Genomic DNA, 10602 nt, shown 5'->3' with positions numbered 1-10602 from the left:
TCATAGCATTCTGCTCCCTGATCCACCTCTTCTGATCCTGCTTACCTTGTTCAGGAGGAAGGCATTTCTGTCAGCCGCACAAGACCTTCTCCTCTGTGTGGCTTATCTTCAGCCAGAAGAAGCAAAGAATCACACCACATTAGGCAAGCTCTGTTCAAATGCCCAAGTCTCATAGCTGTCATATGCTGATTAGGAGTCATCTTCACTCAATCTCCCCACCACTCCCCACTTTCACCACCTAGTTCCTCTTCATTTAGAGTCCCACATGTGGGTGGCAGGAAATGTGCAGGGGATTCCTTGAATATTTAGGAAAAACTTCCTAAAAAGTTTTTAGCTCATTCCAAACCCATCTCTTGAAAGATAGCTACATTCTTGCTCTGCTTATCTTATTAAAACACAAGGCAATTAGATTTCTGCACATATCCTTTTAAGTAGCCACTTGTTCAAGCATCCAATTTATGACAAAAGATTCAGTTGAGTAATTTAATTGGTTTGCACTTCAGCAAGATAAACTGGTATTTTTAAATTTAAGCTTAAGATCAACACTAGATCATACTCTGGCCTTGTCATGATCTCCTTGAGTAGAGCCAATGGGTGTCTGTCTATAGATGTTTCAAGTGACCTGGGTTTTTATTCTGTTCCCAAAAGGGTTCAGAAAATGAGCCTCAATTATTAGAGGCTAGCTCCCAGTTTCCCTTTTGCCTTGGCTCTGATTGTGATGTATGAGGCTTCGCTGATCACATAAAATTCTGTCTCTATGACTTTACCAATAGGCTTCCACCTGGAAGGCACACACAACTAAAGAAGAGATTATCATATTAGGAGAAGGATTTCCTACCCAGCACTCTATACAGAGCATCCTGGACTTCTTTATGTCTCAGACTATACACAACGGGGTTGAGTAGAGGTGTTATGACAGTGTAGGTCACTGAGATTAACTTATCCTGATCTTTGGTATTCTCCAACTTGGGCTTGAAGTAGGCAATGGAGGCACAGCCACGTGGATGATGATCACAGTGAGGTGGGAGGCACAAGTGGCAAAGGTCTTCTTCCGGCCTTCAGCCGAGGCAATCTTGAGAATGGCAGAAATAATAAGGGCATAAGAGATGAAGAGGAAGGTGGCAGGGGCTGTGATAGCAAGGAGGCTGATAATTAAGGTCAGAATATCATTGATGATTGGGGTAGCATAGGCCAGGTCCAACATGGGCCGAACATCACAGAAGAAAGGCTCAATCAGTGAGGTGCAAAAGGGCAGTCTGAAAATGGCCACAGTCTGAACCAGTGAGAGTGAGAACCCTGTGGCACAGACTGAGGATGCCAGCATAGCACACACCCTCCAATTCACGATGACTGAGCAGCGAAGCGGGTTGCAGATGGCCACATAGTGATCATATCCCATTACTGCCAGCAGGAGGCAGTTGGCGATGGCAAAGCCAAGGAAAAAGAAGAGCTGAGTCCCACAGCCCTCAAGGGAGATGGATTGGCTCAGGCCTACAAGGCTATAAAGCATGCATGGGATAATGACCAGGGAATAGGAAGTCTCTGAAGTGGAGAGCACACTTAAAAAGAAGTACATAGGAGTATGGAGGTGATGGTCAATGTAGATTATAGTCAGACTGATGAGATCGCCAGCCAGAGTTAGGATGTAGAGGGCGAGAAAGACCATAAAAAGTATGAGCTGATGTTCTTGAAAACTGAAGAAACCTTGGAAAACAAACTCTCTTACCTCTGTGTGGTTGGCTCTCTGCATTGAGAATCTCAGGTCTGAAAGAATAAGAGAAAGTCCACACCATCTTTTAGCAAAAAGTAACTGTGCTCTCGAGTACACTACAGAGGGCAGAAATGCAACACAGCAAAGACTCAGTTCAAAATTCAGTGAATCAACTTTTTTCTTCAGGGACATGGCAGACTAATTCCTTGGACTGAAAATAAAGATACACAAAACTTGAGTGTTTGTATTTAAATTTTTGATATAAAGCATTCTTCTTAAGTACACCTGGGTCATTTTTTTAAAAATGATCACCAATGGCCCATGAAATTGGTCTCAAAATTTTTTAGAAACTGGATTTTCTTAAAAGATAATCACATTCTCAGACTATAGTATAATTAAAATAGAAAATTTCATCTAGGTGCGGTGGCTCACACCTATAATCCCAGCACTTTGGGAGGCAAGGTTGAGCTGATTGCTTGAGTGCAGGTGTTCAAGACCATCCTGGACAAGATGGCAAAACCCCATCTCCTCAAAAGATACAAAAATTAGCTAAGCCTGGTGGCTCATGCCTGGAGTTTCAGCCACATGGGAGGCTGAGGCAAGAGGATCACTTAAGCCTGGGAGGCAGAAGTGGCAGTGAGCAAAAAAATTGTGCCACTATACTCTAGCCTGGGTGACAGAGTGAGACCACCTTGAAAAAAGAAAAGAGAGAAAGAAAGAAAGAAAGAAAAAGAGAGAGAGGAAGGAAAGAGGGAAGGAAGGAAGGAGGGAAGGAAAGGGAAGGAAGGAAGGAAAGGAAAGGAAGGAAAGGGAAGGGAGAAAGGGAAAAGGAAAGAGAGAAAGAAAGGAAAGAAAGAAAAGAAAAAGAAAATTTTATAAAAATGCAAAAGTTTGATAATGTAATTCATGGTTTAAGGAATTCATAATGATAGTTTTAAAAATATTTATCATTAAACAATAATAAGAGTCACATACCAAGACATGTTCAATCAATTTAGAACATACTAGAAGGGAAATTCTAGTATAAAATGATTAGTAGAGAAGAAGACGCCAAAAATAAGCTCAGCAGCAATCCTAAGAAGTTATAGAATTTATAAAAGCAGAACCATGAAAAAAGTAGAAAGAAAAAAATCGTAATGATACAGATGTTAATAATACAAAAAGAAGGATAAACTAGAGAAGATTCACAAAGATATAAAATAAAAAACTTGAAGTAAACTGCTTAGTGAAACTGGTCAAGAAGAAAGGAGATAATATATAAATAAACTCTTATAAAAGCACAGAATTATGGACATTTTTGGCACAAAAAGATGAAAAGTAATGTCATAAAAAGCTTTATCAATAAAATGGATACATTGTGTTGAATTTTCTAGCCAGGCCAGTAAAGCAAGAAAAGGGCATTAAAGGTATAAGAATTGATAAGGAAGAAATAAAACTGACATTTTTTTACAGTAGAAGTGACTGTGTACATACAAAATTAATATTTATAGAAAAAATAATATTCAATCATGAATCAGAAACCTGAAAAGTCCTGTAGCTATTTTAAGAAATAAACATAGTTAAAAATGATAAACCTTCAGACTAAGATAATTTACTAATAAGAGTTACAAAACATTCAAAGATAAATTAATATCAGTATTATACAAACTATTTTAGAAAATGGAAAAGAAGAAAATATTTTCCACCTCATTTTACAAAGCTGGAATTATCTTGACACGAAACTTAACAGTCTAATCTCACTTAAAAATTTAGATGTGGCAGGGCGCGGTGGCTCACGCCTGTAATTCCAGCACTTTGGGAGGCCGAGGCAGGTGGATCACGAGGTCAAGAGATCGAGACCATCCTGGCCAGCATGGTGAAACCCCGTCTCTACTAAGAATACAAAAAATTAGCTGGGCACGGTGGCGCGTGCCTATAATCCCATCTACTAAGGAGGCTGAGGCAGGAGAATTGCCTGAACCCAGGAGGCGGAGGTTGCAGTGAGCCAAGATTGCGCCATTGCACTCCAGCCTGGGTAACAAGAGCGAAACTCCGTCTCAAAAAAATATAGAGATGTAAAATTCTTCAAGAAAATACTTTGGGCCATTTCTATCTGTGGGTCCTGCATCCTTGGATTCAAAACAATCACAGATCAAAAATATTGAGAAAAAATACATCTGTACTGAACATGTACAGACATTTTTCCCACTATTTCCTAAACATTTTTTCAAATCAATGTGAATGAATCTCAAAGTTATGATTATGTTAAATAATAGAAGCAAATCATTTATGTATTGTATAGAGAGATTATAATTGAGTAATTACATACAAATTCAATATATATGGGGTGTATGTGCATGCAGCATGTGTGTATATCCCATTTAACATTCAAAGGAAGGCAGGATTAAATAATGTATTAATTAAAGATACCCTATTGTTTTGAAAATATGCAAATGCTTTAACCTAAAGTTTGTGAGAGTGATTAGTTGGTACATAGTTAAAACATTTGAAAGAGCATTTATGAGGCTTCCAGATTCATGATGATATTCTAATTCTCAGCCTGGGTAGAGGGGATCTAAGTTTTAGTTCTCTTAAAATGTATGTTTTTGCATACATTTTTAAATGCATACCATATTTTACAATAAAACTTTTCATGTTACACATATAGAAAACTGCTTTATGATATTGTTAACTGGAAGAAATATTGCAAAACAGTAAAGGTCATATGATCCCAATATTGTGAAGAAAGATATATACCCACGTACATGTGAATATGTGCACATCGAAAAACACTCCAGAGATTCACAAACGGATATTTGTGACATTTGTAAACAAAAAGTAATGCAACATTATGTTTAAAATATGTATTATGCAGCTTTAAACATAATGCATATGACAATTTTATAATTCAGTGGCAAATAGTAAGTGAAAAAGCAGGCTATGATATAGTATATACAGAATAGTCTCAATTATATGAATATCCCCATAGAGAAAGGCTGAATGGAAATCATCTGCATGTTAGTAGACCATGGTTCTGCATGTTGTAATCATGGGTAAATTTCTACTGTCTCCTCAATTTTCTGAAGTGTCCATGATAAATATGTATTACTTATGCAGTGGGGTTGCAAATCTGTTCAACTTTTTAAGCCTTTCTTGGAGCCATTGTCTCAACCATCTCTTCATCTAGATACCCCCCTCTCCTTGGTTCTCTTTGCATTTCATTTCTTCTGTGATAGCACTTGTTATATTCAACTGAACTTATTATCTGACATTTCAACTAGATTTTAAGCTTTCTTATTGTAGAGATCATACTCAATTCCATATCCCTAAAGCTATCCTAAATTTTGCCATATTTTAAGTTTTTGATAAGTATGTGTTAAATGAACTAATGAATAAAAGAATGCTCTTGAGATACTTCTAGTCCGAAGAAGGAGACCCCTACCTCTTCCAGATATACAAGGAAGCATTTCTTTGGGCACACAGAAACCAAGAAATGTATTTAAGTGAGAATCTAGACTTCCTTGAGGGAAATTGTAGGCATATGGAGCATAAGAAGCACCCAAGCAAAAGAAAGACAGAAAAACTGTCATACAGATAGACAGGAAAGGATAAAATCCACTGAGCTCATTAAGTTGCAGAAGCTGAGAAGCTGCTAGAGCTAAAAGACATGAAAGGACAATATAGGAAAAGATGGACCAATGAAATAAATGCTGACAGACCATTATGATTAAGAAGGGACATGAATATTCTTGAGTTAGTTTTTCAGTTCTTAAATTGAGTTTTTGTAAATAGCTCTTTTTTTCTAAAAAGATGGTAGAAAATGTATATGAATTGCTTTTTACATTTTACAGTTTTCTTTATTCTTCAAAGTAATAATAAATCCATCAGAAATAACTATGTGGTAGAAATGTGAGAAAACTTAATCCCAAAAAGAAAAAGAAATATCACACATTTAGTTCATGGCAGAGCTAACGTGGAAACCCAGCTCTCTTGAACCCAAACCCTGAGTTCTTTACTCTTAAAAAAAATTCATTACTAGAAGAAAAAATTCTTCTTTATCTCAGCTGAGATACTGATACATGTAACATTGATATGTAAAAGTGAATGAACCTTCTTTAGTAAGATATTTAAAATGAAAATCACTGTATCTTATTCTGAGTTGCTTTTGATGTCTCTGTGAAGAGGCAGAAACATGGACTGTTTCAGTGTTACCCAATTCGCTCACCATGCCTGAGGTCGCTACTGACATCTGATAGGAGGGTGAGGCTCGGAGGAAAATAGTGTTCCTTTTATTTGTTCTCTGCTGTGGCAAGGTAGTATCTATCTGTCTAGAATCCTTATCCCCATCCTAATTCACATCCACCTCTCTCTCTCTCTCTCTCTCTCTCTCTCACACACACACACACACACACACACACACACACACACACATTATGCTAAGTACATTTTTCTGAAAGTAGTGATCTGGATGCCCCTATGCGATGTTGCTGGAAAAAGACAACAGTAATCTAACCAGGACTGTGCATGGTAAATAAGGGGTGTCAGCGTAGCATATAGACTCCCAAAGCTGATGGAACAATGAAGATGGCCCTTACATTCTAAATGGCTGAGGAGTTAGAAAATAAAATGCAGAAACCAACATTTGGTTAATATACACCAGCCTAAAAGCTAGTGATTACTCTCCAAAGAAATAAAATACTCCCATTTTGCAGATGGAGAATTTGAGGCTCAATGGGATAAGCTGCTTGTCAGGCTCACAGATCTAGTAATTGGAAGTAGCAGGTGTGAAACAAAGGTTTTTCTGACTCCAAATCCCAGGCATTTCCACCAAATCAATGACCTACTGAATGAATTTTCAGGCAAGGTATTCGGGTAAGAGGAGAAGGAGACAGTCGCTGTATGAAAAATGTCTAACTCTCAGCCTATTGACTCAAAATGCCAGGGACATCAGTAACAGAAGACAGTTCTGGGAGTTATGAAAGTTGTCTTATTCACTCTTCCCTCCACGGTTTTCTGTGGATTCTTTTGTTATTTAAACATAAAACTTATAAGAACACTATATTTCTTTTTTTTTTTGGGGGGGGGGAGGAAGGCAGGAAGGAAGGGAAGAAGGACGGTAGGGAGGAAGGACGGGATGAAGGAAGGAAGGAAGGGAGGAAGCGGGGAGGGAGGGAGGGAGGAAGGGAAGGGAAGAAAGGAAATCAGGCAATGAAAGAGACATTGCCGACCTGGATCTAGAGGTTTACAAGTTGATTTATTTTTTTTTGAGAGAAGGAAAGAAAAAAAAAAAAAAAGTAAAGGAGAGGAAGAAAGAGGAAGAGAAAGAGGGAGAGTAAATGGAAATATTGCTTTATTTTGAAAAAAATTGGGTATTAATAATGGCCAATCAATGTTTCATTTAAACTAATGGGTAGGTGTGATGTGGTATTGACAAGAATGTATATTTTGTGTATTTGAAGTGGAGAGCTCTATAAATATTTATTAAGTTTACTTGTTCTGGATCTGAGTTCGAGTCCTTGATATCCTTATTAATTTTCTGTCTCATTGAATCTAAGTCTCCTATCTGGGTGTTAGGATCATTAGCTCTTGTTGTTGCATTGATCCTTTTACCACTATATCTTTGTTGCTTTAAAATCTATTTTATCCGATACAAGAATTGCAACTCCTGCTTTTTATTTATTTATTATTTATTTTTGCTCTCCATTTGGTTGGTAAATCTTTCTCCATCCCTTTGTTTTGAGTCTTTGTGTATCCTTGCATGTGAAACAGGTCTGGATGTAACATGCCATTGGGTTTTGGCTGTGTCTTTTGATTGGGAATTTAGTCAATTTAAATTTAGGGTTACTGCCATTTGACGTTGACTGGCTGTTTTATCCATTTGTTGGTGTAAATTCTTCTTTATGTTGGTGCTCTTTACTTTTCGGTGTATTTTTAGAAAGGCTAATACTGGTTGTTTCTTTCTGTGTGTAATGCTTCTTTCAGAAGCTCTTGTAAAGCAGGCCTGGTGGTAATAAAATCTCTGAGTTCTTGCTTGTTCATAAAAGATTTTATTTTTCCTTCAGTTGTGAAGCTTAGTTTGGCTGGATATGAAATTCTGGGCTGAAGGTTCTGTTCTTTGAGGATGTTGAATATTGGCCCCCACTCTCTTCTGGCCTGTAGAGTTTCTGCCGAGAGATCTGCTGTAAGTCTGATAGGCTTGCCTTTGTGGGTTATCCGACCTTTCTCTCTGGCTGCCCTTAGTATCCTCTCCTTCGTTTCAACCCTGGTGAATCTAACGATTATGTGCCTTGGGGTTGGTCTTCTTGAGGAATATCTTTGTGGTGTTCTCTGTATTACCTGGGGTTGAATGTTGACCTGCTTTGCTAGTTCAGGAAAATTTTCCTGAATAATATCCTGAAGGGTATTTTCCAGCTTGGATTCATTCTCTCCGTTGCATTCAGGTACACCTATCAAACGTAAATTTGGTCTTTTCACATAGTCCCACATTTCTTGGAGACTTTGCTCATTCCTTTTTATCCTTTTTTCTCTAATCTTTTCTTCACGTTTTATTTCATTAAGTTGGACTTTGACCTCTGATATCCCTTCTCCTGCTTGAACAATTCGAGTGTTTAAACCTGTGCATACTTCTCGGAGTTCCTGTATTGTATTCTTCAGTTCCATTAATTCACTCATACTCCTCTCTAAGTTGTCTATTCTCAATAGGATTTCATCAAGCCTTTTGTCAAAGTTCCTAGTTTCTTTACGTTGGGCTACAACATGTTCTTTTAACTCACCGAAGTTTGTTATTATCCATTCCTTGAAGAGTGATTCTGTCATCAGGAGGCACTCGTTCTCCATCAAGCCTTGTTCCATTGTTGATGTGGAACTGTGATCATCTTTAGAGGGAGAGGCGTTCTGACTTTGAGTATTCTCAGCTTTTTTACGCTGGTTTCTTCCCGTCATTTTAAATTTATCCTCCTCTCGTCTTTGAAATTACCAACTTTCAGATTAGGTCTCTTGAGTGGACGTCCAGATTGTTAGTTCCCAGGGCCAGAGCAGCGGCGTTAAAACTGATGGTGCTTTTCTGCCCAGGATTCTCCTGTCGGGCTTCCTTCTTGTTTCCGTAGTAGGCGACTCTGCCTTCCCGGGGCTCCAAACCTCGGTCAGAAGGGGAAGCGGTCCCATTTACTCTGCTCCGAGAGCTGCCCTGCCGAGGTGCCGGCGGAACCGCTGCACCGACCACGAGAGTCGTGCTGGCGACCCGTGTGTTTCCACCACTGGGGGATCTTCTGCTCCGTGAGCGACCAGACTTTGTCTGAAAGTGTGGCGTCCTCTAGTTCTCCGCGCCTTCCCTGAGAGCTGCAATCCCGGGATGTTAGCGATCGGCCATCTTGGATCATTCTCCAAGAACACTATATTTCATTTTATAAGTCATCAGGTCTCAATCAGCCATCATGCCAGATCCAGGGAAAGTATAAAACTCTAATGTCACAAAAATAATCAGAGAACTGAAGAGAAAAAGGAAGTATATCAGAAAATTAAAAATCAAGTTTCCGGCCGGGCACGGTGGCTCAAGCCTGTAATCCCAGCACTTTGGGAGGCCGAGACAGGTGGATCACGAGGTCAAGAGATCGAGACCATCTTGGTCAACATGGTGAAACCCCGTCTCTACTAAAAATACAAAAAATTAGCTGGGCATGGTGGCGAGTGCCTGTAATCCCAGCTACTCGGGAGGCTGAGGCAGGAGAATTGCCTGAACCCAGGAGGCAGAGGTTGCGGTGAGCCGAGGTCGCGCCATTACACTCCAGCCTGGGTAACAAGAGCGAAACTCCGTCTCAAAAAAAAAAAAAAAAATCAAGTTTCCTCTCCTTTTTTTTTCTATCAATAACCACTTACGTTTTGCAAACTTGGCAAAGGAAATGAGAGAAATTCTCCTCTTATCTGGTGTATTTGAACATGAAAAAAACAAACAAACAAAAAACACCTGAGATTAGACCCTCTCCAACAGGTCTAGTAGGAAAACTTGAAAAGCTCCAAGCCTGGATGAGTGTCAGAAGGAAGATTTGAGCATGGTGACTAATTCGCTGTTCAGAGCATTGGCTCCTCCGGCTGGGGAAAGTCTTCCTGCAGAGTTGAAATCTCTTGCAACCCCAAATCCAGGAACTCTGTTTACTCCCGAAAGAGAAGCAGATCCATCTGCTCTAGAACTCTGGGGACTTCCCCTTGAGAATCATTCCAGGGTACAGAGGGAAGCAGAGTTTGTGACTCTATCCCGGGAGTCTGATTAGGAATTTGGGCAGTTAGTAAAACAGAACTCTTTGCCTTTGGTTATTGACACACCAAAGCAGCTTGCATCTTAGAATGTGAAGTGTATTTTGTTATCAAACCAATGAACCCAGAAGAAACATGCAAACTAAAATGGCCTATTTATTATATGTTTGAGAATCATTTCTTCATTTATTAAACCAATAAGTATTAATGGAAATCTACTTACATGTGAGGAAATATGCTGAGTTTTGAGGATACAAGCATTAAAAAACCAGTCATGGTGTTTGCTCTCTAGAGTTATCGAGGAGGGAAGCACACAGAACTACAGCTAATCCTGTTTATTTATAGAGAAATAAACAGATTAGCTAAGGTTATCTTTGTGTAAATTAGCAAAAAGAGACTCTTCATGTAGATGCAGCCAATGTGCACTCTGCTTGGTGAGCAGAGTCTGTATTTATGCAATTAGTAAAAGGGGATTCCTGCTTAGAGACAGAGGGAGATCTGTGCCAGGATGCATGACTGGGCTAGATTTTATCCCTCATTCCCTCCCTGATTAGGTGTCCTTGTCCAGTGAATAGCCTTCCCAACTAGGCATATTTCAAATTATCTCACAGGTAAATACATTATTATGAACAAAAATAATGCTACAAGGAAGGATGCAAGCC

At 39.1% G+C, this 10602-nt stretch overlaps 1 pseudogene; it reads right to left on the bottom strand.

Annotated features, from left to right (window-relative positions):
* Positions 1-713: 713 nt before the first annotated feature.
* On the bottom strand, positions 714-1817 carry LOC100895254 (olfactory receptor 10J1-like; annotated as a pseudogene).
* Between the last annotated feature and the right edge of the window lie 8785 nt (positions 1818-10602).

The sequence above is a fragment of the Callithrix jacchus genome, chromosome 18, assembly GCF_049354715.1.
Source record: "Callithrix jacchus isolate 240 chromosome 18, calJac240_pri, whole genome shotgun sequence".
NCBI lineage: Eukaryota > Metazoa > Chordata > Mammalia > Primates > Cebidae > Callithrix > Callithrix jacchus.
The sequence above is the reverse complement of the archived record's forward strand: the minus strand, read 5'-3'. Positions and strand labels throughout refer to the sequence as shown.